General features: G+C 37.1%; 1 long non-coding RNA gene across 1 annotated transcript; it reads right to left on the bottom strand.

Moving 5' to 3' along the window:
- Positions 1–2,580: 2,580 nt before the first annotated feature.
- Positions 2,581–3,617, bottom strand: LOC124256599. Its single transcript, XR_006893002.1, has 2 exons — positions 3,459–3,617; positions 2,581–3,237 (listed from the first exon to the last, which is right to left on the bottom strand). It is a non-coding gene; the product is annotated as an uncharacterized LOC124256599 (long non-coding RNA).
- Between the last annotated feature and the right edge of the window lie 7,261 nt (positions 3,618–10,878).

Raw genomic sequence — 10,878 nt, 5'->3', positions numbered from 1 at the left:
GTGGAGATATTGTTGAGATGAATTATCAATTATTGGTTATACCCTTACAATTATTAGTGTATACAACTGATAACATATACAACATGTAATCAGGTCTATCCACTACATTCTTTTTTGTGGATCTATTCAGTTACAATAATTGACTCAGTGGCCATGTACATTATGATCTTGAAAAACAGATATGGCATTTAGAACATGGACCAACATAATTTGCAAACAATATGCTGTGTTGGTAGGGCTGTCAAGTGATATTTCCATAGACAATATGCAGTGATCCACATCATATCATTACAGATGTACCAGTACCCCAAATCTGTTTTATTGCCTTTTGTTGTTGTTATTTCTCCATACATTCAGGTGTCTAATTCTCTTATCAGTAATGTAAACTCTGGTAGTGTGGTGCAAGTGAAAGACAATTTGATTGACTGTTTGGGTTTGATATCATTTTCTATATATACCAATGGCTCAAGCAAGTATGATGATCCTTCACTGAAGTGTCAAAATTGAGCATGACCATCTCCCTTGTGGACAGAGTGAGCAAGTGAGTTTAGTTTTACACCATTTTAAGCAATATTACCGGCATAACATGGTGGGGACACCAGAAAAACAGGCTTCACACATTGTACCCATGTGGGGAATCGAACAGTATTTGGCGTGACGAGTGAATGCTTACACCACTAGGCTACCCCACCACCATCTCCTTGTGAAGGGGAGACTGCAAGGTCCATGTGCATGTTCTGGGTGTGTTGGGGGTTGGTTGTAAGTTGTGGTTCCAAAACCATTCTATTTCTGGCAGGTCCTTTTCAATGCTGATCTTATTTCTGACAACCCATCATAACATTTATATTTCATGATTCTGTGTTATTTTAGAAAGTATATTTTGATCAATGTTGATTTTCTTCTGATGGAAAATACAGAAGAGAATGTATGAAAGTGTCTTAACTATTACATGTATTAACACTGGTATGTAAATTTTGATCATTTGTTACCAAACTCTATTCACTGTTTGTTCTGACAATATGTATTAATCTGATAAAAAGTTTTCACACTTTCGTAAAAGGGTAATGTGAATGAGATTATATGCTTTCTGTTGCTAGTACCCGTTAAATTAATGTTTGCGACTTGCAAGATGATGTTTCATTATATGTACACTATGGGGATTATCCTTTTAACAAATAAAGGTAAATGAATGAATTTTAACAAAACGTGAAAGGTTTTTCATGTTGAGAGCATACTTTCAGTTTCATGTTCATTCTGTGTATTGTTTCAATGAATTGTTACTGGTACATGGTGTATTTCTTCTTAGTAAGGGAAGTAGTGAGAGGTACAAGACATAGTAGAGACTGAAACAGAATTGATTGTACATTGTCTTTATAGTTATGTACTGGAGAACAGTTTTCACATTTTCACAACTGTAAATTCAAGCCCTGAATCATAATAATAATAATAATGTGACCATTTATATAGCGCCAAACACCACACACTAGGTATGCTCATAGTGCTAACAATCAAGGCACAGCACATTATTACCCCGGATGCTGCAAGGAATAGTTTTAGTTGGTATACCTGATAATTTAAACTGATATTTGCTTCTCCAGTTTACATAAAGAATTATTACTATTGTGGTGTTGTTTAAAACCTGAATGTTTTTGGTCAAATGTAAACTGATAGAAGTGTTGTTTCTCAATTCAGAGATGTTCATTTGTGATGTAGATATGTCTTAACTCACAGGTTTTAGAAAAACATTCCACAACATTAAAATAAATATCTCTTAACTGAAAGTGTTTGATGCTTTTATTACTTACATCAAGGGCGTGTAATTCAGGAAACTTTAGTTGCCTAATGCCAGCTCACAATGTGTCAACTTATTCTCTGAGAGAGAGTAGGTGGTGAGGTGAAACGGGTTTAACGTCATACTTAAAATATTTCCCTCATATGATGTATGTGTGCGTGGCTGCTTGTACTAGCCCAGTACAAAAATCTCATTGGCACCGCGAACAAACCTTTGCGACTGCGACCGCTGTCTTTGTTGACGCTGGCAAGCTCGGATGTAGCGGCGGCTTAGCTGATTGGCTACTGTGAGAAAGCAGAGCCAGCAAAGGGAGATGATATAATTAGAAGGTTTGTTAGCGGTGCCACACAGATTTGGGGAAATCATGCAGTCAAATAGACAGATCTGAAACTTTAAAACAAGAAAGAACTCCTTCTACCTCTGCATCAATTGTGTCCCTAAGTTTAAATGGTTAGATAATTTAAGAAGCGAAAGTGAGTTGTGATTGGTTCGCCCTACTTCCCAGCATGGACACCCGATTGGATAAAAAGCCAGCCATTCTTATCAGACAGTGGGTCTCACTTCTGATGTTATGGTCCACAAGAATTAGGTTTTGGTGGTAGTAGTAAGACCTGTTACTTTAAAGGGGAAGTGTACACGATAAAATCACATTTATTCTTATGTGAACCAAAGTGAAATATTTTAATTATTTAATATCACTGTTTGAGATGATACTCTCATTTTTCTTACAATGACAGTAAAACCCTCAAAATAAGTGCTGAAATGTTATGCCATTATGCGGCCCTAAATGCCGAGCTAAACAGGTCAGAGTTACTGCCCTTTGATTATGACGTAATTGGTGCCACTTGATTTTAGACTGGTCTCCTGTCTAGTCCCAAATCAAAAAATAATAATACTGAAATTAATCACGTGAGAAAAGTTTGTGAAAATACGAAAGAAGCATAAGAACTGAAAATGTAATCAGCAGGACAGATTGATAATGTGTATTTTCATTCATAGCCTCACCTCAATGAAAATACTAAATATGTTTAACAATGTTGACGTACGTATGACATCACTATCGGGAAGTGACACTCTCAAAATGGCGTGTACACGAGTACACCGGATTTTTCGACGGAAAATTTCGTTGTTTCAAGCAACGTATATACATAAATGTGACATGTAAGTAGTCCGAAACATTCTGACAATCTGCTGGTTGTTATTTTCCTTTTGTTTTCATTGTGACCAGGGGTGGAGAATTTCCATCGTGGGTGTTCGTGAGTTTGCGTCAATCATGGCGTCACGCTTTCAGAAACTACAATATGTTGTGATGAATCTCGGAAATCATTGGAATACACCTATTTTGTATAACTACCGCTTGCTACTATACCATTCCCGTGCATGGTATAAAACTAATGAGCAAGTGTATGAAACAAAAGTAGGCGAACAGATACACAGTGTAAAATCTGAGATTGACTTTGTTTACATTTCAAACAAGTGGTCCTTTCCCAGCGCGGCATCTGATTTATTTCGTTAGATTTCACTGAAACACTTGGTATTGGTGACAAAGACCATTTGTCATTATATTTTGAACTGTATGTGGAATTCTGGGATTAGTGTAAGTGCACGTGTGACGTTATTTTATAAACACTCTGCAATATGGCTGAAAATTCACTTTGACGTTAACTGCGTATTTTCAAAAACATTCTCAGCGATTCTCTAGCTTTTGTATCGACAATGTTTCCGAACGAGCATTGGTGATTCGAATAAATTTTTTTTTTAAAATATCGCTGATCACAATGATACGGGTTCTTGGGTGTTTTTTTTTGTCTCTTAAATTCAATTCTCCCAGCAAAATTTGACATTTGAATTATGACATCAATACTATAAATTACGAAAACACAGTGAATGGGGATTTCGTAATCTGTCCAAATTGGTCAGATTTACGATGCATGTAATTTTCAATATACATGTATTTGCCTTACAATGGGCGTCATAGAAATGGTATCATAGAAAAACGAATTTCAAACAGAATTAACAACTGCCACTTTCATTTATCTTCGTGATGTATTTGGATAATTGTGGTATCGATAGGTAGGAAGAGTGGATATATGCAGGAATTAAGTAACAAACGTAGAATGCCGACACATTCACCGATGGCAAGCTAGGTGTAGTGCATAAACGCTTTAGTTTTTGTGAAAAACGATACTGTTGAATGACTACCGACTCAGGTTGAATGTTGTAGTATTTGGTTACGTGGTAACACTGTTTGTACAATGTATACGTTTTTTTGTATACAACTGCAACGTCATCACACTGTGCAACTGATCACATAGCCAGCTGACGGCCAGCTGGATTAAAACAGTAGCCTGCGCATCGAGACACTAGAACCACACCTATATCTTCGCCACGTGAAATGTGTCTAACAACGTCATTAGTTTATCGGTTTGGCACCAATGACGTCATTTCCAAGGGACGTAAGCCATGGTGTGTTTACTGTGGCCAGTATAATCGATATAACGCAAAAAATAAACTAGTTACTTCTGATATTTGTACTGTTTTGTCTATAAAACTACTTGACAAACACGTTTTATGATGAGAAATTGCAAGACAAAAAGGTTAATTTTCGTGTAAACTTGCCCTTTAATTACTTCTCTGAGGTCTAAATACACCATATGGTTTCCCTAAGGTTAGTGTTTAACTGAATATGTGAACCTGGTCTCCTTAAGGCTTGAATTCAACTACTGGTATATATGCCTGTATTGGTGTAATCAAAAGCAAGTTCAAATGATTCATAGCGAGCGAGTGTGCGTACTGATTCAAGCCTGGCACCTTTAACTCACTGATAGCACTACATGTTGATGAAAATCATGAAGAATGTCATTCCATATCCGAGGAACGGTTCCTGCAGCATTGCTGGATGGTTCTGTTGACACTGCAAACATCATTCCATTTTCTTCCAGAGGCGTTCAGTAGGTGACAAATCAAAGCATGCTGTTGGCCAGGAAAACACATTGAGAACTACTGTCCCTAATGCTGGTCTTTGAATATATATATACCATCTGGTCCCCGTCCCCTAATGCTGTTTTTTTTAACCGCAAAAGAAACGCACGTTACTATTTTCAAACATACGTTCCAAATGTATTCCTTTTAGGACAACAAAGTATACCATCAAAGAACCAAGCATTCGAAGACGGTTTTGCCATTGTTGCTGCTGATTCTTGACCATATTGCCCAAACGCAATCATTTTCATGTTTTTAGTGTTTTTTGCATAAAGTTTTTGTGTTGCACACAAAAATGCGTGCATTCACTCAATTTGAAGCTTTATAAGGCAGGTCATTCAAAAAACACCATAGAACACAAAATTGACTGTGATAACGTGGAGAAAACATGCCACGTCCAACTGAACAGCAAAGAGGAATCGCTGTTGGAATGTTGCAGACAGGATCCACACCAACTGCAGTGGCCAGGCACTTCAGATGTCACGTGACAACAATCACAAGACTATCCACAAGGTATCGTCAAACCGGGGAGGTGGAAGTCTCATGGTAAGGGCTGTCTTCAGCTACCACCACAGAACACGGTTACACGTGTTTCGTCAACGTGTGACTGCTGTAGTCTACAGAGACCAGGTCCTTCAACACCACGTTGTACCGCTATTCCAGGCCCAACCCTAGCTCCAGACGTTCCAGCAGGACAATGCTCGTCCTCACACTGCACGGGTCTCTACGGACTTCCTCAGAGGGAACAACATTGCTGTACTGCCCTGGCCCTCTCTGTCCCCGGATATGGCACCAATCGAGCATGTGTGGGATGAAATTGGTAGACGGATACAGACAGCTGCTCAACCTCAAAACCTTAGAGATTTGGAAGCCAGATTGGTCAGGGAATGGAATCAAATTCCCCAAGCCTTCTTTCAGACACTTGTTGACTCGATGAGACGTCGTTGTGCTGCCTGCATTGCAGCCAATGGTTGTCACACGCGCTACTGATTGACACACTGTTTCGTGACATTTTTGGTGTGTGAGGGTGGAGTGATAACATATGCTTTTACAGTAATCTTGCGTGTTGTTTTCACCAGAGACCACGATTCATTTCTTCAACAATCACTTGTCTGTTGTTTTTTTCGTAGTGTTAAGATTGTTTGTTCCACAGATTCAGAAATATTGACATTTCTACATCAACTTCTGTTTCTTTTGCGGTTCAGTATATATACCATCTATTCCCCCTAATGCTGGTCTTTGAATAGATATACCATCTGGTCTCCCTAACGCTGGTTTTTAAATATATATACCATCTGGTCGCCCTAATGCTGGTTTTAAAATATATATACCATGTGGTCCCCCTAACGCTGGTTTTTAAATATATATACCATCTGGTCGCCCTAATTCTGGTTTTTAAATATATATACCATCTGGTGCCCCTAGTGCTGGTTTTTAAATAGATATACCATCTGGTCCCCCTAAAGCTGTTTTTTAAATATATATACCATCTGGTCTCCCTAAAGCTGGTCTTTAAATATATATACCATCTATTCTCCCTAATGCTGGTCTTTGAATATATATGCCATCTGGTCGCCCTAATGGTGGTTTTTAGATATATATACCATCTAGTCGCCCTAATGTTGGTTTTAAAACATATATACCATCCGGTCCCCCCTAATGGTGGTTTGTAAATATATATACCATCTGGTCTCCCTAATGCTGGTTTTAAAATATATATACCATCTGGTCCCCTAATGCTGGTTTTAAATATATATACCATCTGGTCCCCTAATCCTGGTTTTGGACATATATATACCATCTAGTCGTCCTAATGCTGGTTTTAAATATATATACCATCTGGTCGCCCTAATGCTGGTTTTAAATATATATACCATCTGGTCGCCCTAATGCTGGTTTTAAAATATATATACCATCTGGTCGCCCTAATGCTGGTTTTAAATATATATACCATCTGGTCTCCCTAATGCTGGTTTTAAATATATATACCATCTGGTCGCCCTAATGCTGGTTTTAATATATATATACCATCTGGTCGCCCTAATGCTGGTTTTAAATATATATACCATCTGGTCGCCCTAATGCTGGTTTTAAATATATATACCATCTGGTCGCCCTAATGCTGGTTTTAAATATATATACCATCTGGTCGCCCTAATGCTGGTTTTTAAATAAATATATATACCATCTGGTCGCCCTAATGCTGGTTTTTTAAATATATATACCATCTGGTCCCCTAATGCTGATTTTTTAAATATATATGCCATCTGGTCCCCCTAATGCTGGTTTTTAAATATATATACCATCTGGTCTCCCTAATGCTTATTTTAAAATATATATACCATCTGGTCCCCCTAATGCTGGTTTTAAAATATATATATACCATCTGGTCGCCCTAATGCTGGTTTTTAAATATATATACCATCTGGTCGCCCTAATGCTGGTTTTTGAATATATATATACCATCTGGTCGCCCTAATGCTGGTTTTTAAATATATATACCATCTGGTCGCCCTAATGCTGGTTTTAAATATATATACCATCTGGTCCCCTAATGCTGGTTTTAAAATATATATACCATCTGGTCCCCCTAATGCTGGTTTTTAAATATATATACCATCTGGTCCCCCTAATCCTGGTTTTTGGACATATATATACCATCTAGACGTCCTAATGCTGGTTTTTAAATATATATACCATCTGGTCGCCCTAATGCTGGTTTTTAAATATATATACCATCTGGTCGCCCTAATGCTGGTTTTTAAATATATATACCATCTGGTCGCCCTAATGCTGGTTTTTAAATATATATACCATCTGGTCTCCCTAATGCTGGTTTTTAAATATATATACCATCTGGTCCCCCTAATGCTGGTTTTAATATATATATACCATCTGGTCGCCCTAATGCTGGTTTTTAAATATATATACCATCTGGTCGCCCTAATGCTGGTTTTTAAATATATATACCATCTGGTCGCCCTAATGCTGGTTTTTAAATACATATACCATCTGGTCGCCCTAATGCTGGTTTTTAAATATATATACCATCTGGTCGCCCTAATGCTGGTTTTAAATATATATACCATCTGGTCGCCCTAATGCTGGTTTTAAATATATATACCATCTGGTCCCCTAATGCTGATTTTTAAATATATATACCATCTGGTCTCCCTAATGCTGGTTTTAAAATATATATACCATCTGGTCCCCCTAATGCTGGTTTTAATATATATATATATCCATCTGGTCCCCCTAATGCTGGTTTTTAAATATATATACCATCTGGTCGCCCTAATGCTGTTTTTTTAATATATATATACCATCTGGTCGCCCTAATGCTGGTTTTAAATATATATACCCATCTGGTCCCCTAATGCTGGTTTTAAATATATATACCATCTGGTCCCCTAATGCTGGTTTTTAAATATATATACCATCTGGTCTCCCTAATGCTGGTTTTAAATATATATATACCATCTGGTCCCCTAATGCTGGGTTTTAAATATATATACCATCTGGTCATATATATATATACCATCTGGTCCCTAATGCTGGTTTTAAATATATATACCATCTGGTCGCCCTAATGCTGGTTTTTAAATATATATACCATCTGGTCCCCCTAATGCTGGTTTTAAATATATATACCATCTGGTCCCCCTAATGCTGGTTTTTAAATATATATACCATCTGGTCCCCTAATGCTGGTTTTAAATATATATACCATCTGGTCGCCCTAATGCTGGTTTTTGAAATATATATACCATCTGGTCCCCCTAATGCTGGTTTTAAATATATATACCCATCTGGTCCCCTAATGCTGGTTTTAAAATATATATACCATCTGGTCCCCTAATGCTGGTTTTTAAATATATATACCATCTGGTCCCCTAATGCTGGTTTTAAATATATATACCATCTGGTCCCCCTAATGCTGGTTTTAAATATATATACCATCTGGTCTCCCTAATGCTGGTTTTAAATATATATACCATCTGGTCTCCCTAATGCTGGTTTTTGAAATATATATACCATCTGGTCGCCCTAATGCTGGTTTTAAATATATATACCATCTGGTCGCCCTAATGCTGGTTTTAAAATATATATACCATCTGGTCCCCTAATGCTGGTTTTAAATATATATACCATCTGGTCTCCCTAATGCTGGTTTTAAAATATATATACCATCTGGTCCCCTAATGCTGGTTTTTAAATATATATACCATCTGGTCCCCTAATGCTGGTTTTTAAATATATATACCATCTGGTCGCCCTAATGCTGGTTTTAAATATATATATACCATCTGGTCCCCCTAATGCTGGTTTTAAATATATATACCATCTGGTCGCCCTAATGCTGGTTTTAAATATATATACCATCTGGTCGCCCTAATGCTGGTTTTAAATATATATACCATCTGGTCCCCCAAATGCTGGTTTTAAATATATATATACCATCTGGTCGCCCTAATGCTGGTTTTAAATATATATACCATCTGGTCGCCCTAATGCTGGTTTTTTAAATATATATATACCATCTGGTCGCCCTAATGCTGGTTTTAAATATATATACCATCTGGTCGCCCTAATGCTGGTTTTAAATATATATACCATCTGGTCCCCTAATGCTGGTTTTTAAATATATATACCATCTGGTCGCCCTAATGCTGGTTTTTAAATATATATACCATCTGGTCCCCCTAATGCTGGTTTTTAAATATATATATACCATCTGGTCCCCTAATGCTGGTTTTAAATATATATATACCATCTGGTCTCCCTAATGCTTATTTTTAAATATATATACCATCTGGTCCCCCTAATGCTGGTTTTAAAATATATATACCATCTGGTCGCCCTAATGCTGGTTTTAAATATATATACCATCTGGTCGCCCTAATGCTGGTTTTGAATATATATATACCATCTGGTCGCCCTAATGCTGGTTTTAAATATATATACCATCTGGTCGCCCTAATGCTGGTTTTAAAATATATATACCATCTGGTCCCCCTAATGCTGGTTTTAAATATATATACCATCTGGTCCCCTAATCCTGGTTTTTGGACATATATATACCATCTGGTCGCCCTAATGCTGGTTTTAAATATATATACCATCTGGTCCCCTAATGCTGGTTTTAAATATATATATACCATCTGGTCGCCCTAATGCTGGTTTTAAATATATATACCATCTGGTCGCCCTAATGCTGGTTTTAAATATATATACCATCTGGTCTCCCTAATGCTGGTTTTAAATATATATACCATCTGGTCCCCTAATGCTGGTTTTAAATATATATACCATCTGGTCGCCCTAATGCTGGTTTTAAATATATATACCATCTGGTCGCCCTAATGCTGGTTTTAAATATATATACCATCTGGTCGCCCTAATGCTGGTTTTAAATATATATACCATCTGGTCGCCCTAATGCTGGTTTTTGGTCGCCCTAAATATATATACCCATCTGGTCGCCCTAATGCTGGTTTTTAAATATATATACCATCTGGTCGCCCTAATGCTGGTTTTAAATATATATACCATCTGGTCCCCTAATGCTGATTTTAAATATATATACCATCTGGTCTCCCTAATGCTGGTTTTAAAATATATATACCATCTGGTCCCCTAATGCTGGTTTTAATATATATATACCATCTGGTCCCCTAATGCTGGTTTTAAATATATATACCATCTGGTCGCCCTAATGCTGGTTTTAAATATATATACCATCTGGTCGCCCTAATGCTGGTTTTAAAATATATATACCATCTGGTCCCCTAATGCTGGTTTTAAATATATATACCATCTGGTCCCCCTAATGCTGGTTTTTAAATATATATACCATCTGGTCCCCCTAATGCTGGTTTTTAAATATATATACCATCTGGTCCCCCTAATGCTGGTTTTTAAATATATATACCATCTGGTCCCCTAATGCTGGTTTTAAATATATATACCATCTGGTCGCCCTAATGCTGGTTTTTTAATATATATACCATCTGGTCCCCTAATGCTGGTTTTAAATATATATACCATCTGGTCCCCTAATGCTGGTTTTTAAATATATATACCATCTGGTCCCCTAATGCTGG

This window comes from Haliotis rubra, unplaced genomic scaffold (assembly GCF_003918875.1).
Source record: "Haliotis rubra isolate DU_JTF1 unplaced genomic scaffold, ASM391887v1 Scf630, whole genome shotgun sequence".
In the NCBI taxonomy this organism is placed as follows: domain Eukaryota; kingdom Metazoa; phylum Mollusca; class Gastropoda; order Lepetellida; family Haliotidae; genus Haliotis; species Haliotis rubra.
Note: the sequence above shows the minus strand (reverse complement) of the source record. Positions and strands in the feature narration are given on the sequence as shown.